The 1,448-nt window shown below is 39.1% G+C and overlaps 1 non-coding gene across 1 annotated transcript; it reads right to left on the reverse strand.

The window, feature by feature from the left end:
- Positions 1 to 895: 895 nt before the first annotated feature.
- Positions 896 to 1,014, reverse strand: LOC138353454 (5S ribosomal RNA). Its single transcript, XR_011223157.1, has one exon. It is a non-coding gene; the product is annotated as a 5S ribosomal RNA (ribosomal RNA).
- Between the last annotated feature and the right edge of the window lie 434 nt (positions 1,015 to 1,448).

Here is a 1,448-nt window from a genome sequence, read left to right on the forward strand (position 1 = left end):
TGCATATTGGTCATTATGCTCATACAACCGACATCAAAATTTATTTTCATTATTAGAATCATACATTTCATCAAGTAATACAGATACAAAGAGATTTTCTTTCTGAGAAGACCGTTATTATTGGCTGGCAGGCAGGCAGGCAGGCAGGCAGGCATTTGAGGGTTATTATTTCTCCTGTTGATTGGGGGGAGGGTTGATGTGTTAGGGGGTTTTCGGTTAGGTGTGGTGGTGGTGATTGGTGGTGGTGATTGGTGGTGATTGGTGGTGAGTGGTGGTGGTGGTTGTGGTGGTGGTTGTGGTGGTGGTAGTAGGTGGGAGTTGGGGGGAGGGGGGGGAGGGAAGGGGAGGGGAATGATGGTCTGTGGATTCCTTCTCCGTACCCTTTACATATAAGCAAAAATATGCCTTCCTGTGGGTATAGAAACATTAACACAAATTATATCAGTAACTGATATTGTAGCCTTTTAAACAGAAAAGATTTGTACATACAAATACTTTTTAATTATCATTTATTTGTGGAAATGGCATTTACGTCATTAAATTAATACCTCAGCATCAAGTGTCCTGCAGCTGTGGTCCAGTGGTAAAGTGTATATAAGTGATGGGTATTCTTGGAGTTGCGAGTTCAAACCCGGATTAAGCTATATATATATATATATATATATATATATATATATATATATATATATATATACACAACATGTTTGGTTTTGGTTGTTTGTTTTTGAATAAAGCCTCACACACTATCTATATTAAGCGAGTTTGTTTTAAACATGACATACATATTAATTCATTTTACCAGGCCTTATTCCACACAACTCCGTGAATTTCCCGTGGAGCCAGCCATTCAAACAAAAACAAACGAAACAAAACAAAACAAAACAAAAAACATTATTTCCAACAGCATTTGGTGTTCCCAGGCGGTCACCCATCCAAGTACTAACCAAACCCAACGTTGCTTAACTTCGCTGATCGGACGAGAAGCGGTGTTCTCAACGTGGTATGGCCGTTGGCATGAGACTGCCTACACATTGTGGCTAATAACCAACTCTTTTTTTTTTTAAGTCATCGCGGCAGGATACGGACCTGCTTGTGGTGTCTTAATGGTAATTGTATCCTAACATATTTTTGTCTCCTTGGCATGGATATTTAACATCGTTTATTCAGTCTTGGGTTTATGTTCTTTCGCCATTTACAGACATTTTACATCTACCTACTTCCTCAGCCTGCCTTGCCAATTTCTAATGAATTTGTGGATTTTCTTTTGTAATACAAACATGTGTGTGCTCATCTGCTCTTCAGTTTTTATGATATTTGTCTCATCTGTCCTGCTTTATGATACTTTTACAAAGAACATGAACAAATGCTTCTATTTTAGAGAAGATATGGGATCCAGGTTTCGGAGCCGTAAAACCAACCGTCGTGATAGGTGGACGAGTTGCCAGGTT

This window comes from Procambarus clarkii, chromosome 57 (assembly GCF_040958095.1).
Source record: "Procambarus clarkii isolate CNS0578487 chromosome 57, FALCON_Pclarkii_2.0, whole genome shotgun sequence".
Classification (NCBI taxonomy): domain Eukaryota; kingdom Metazoa; phylum Arthropoda; class Malacostraca; order Decapoda; family Cambaridae; genus Procambarus; species Procambarus clarkii.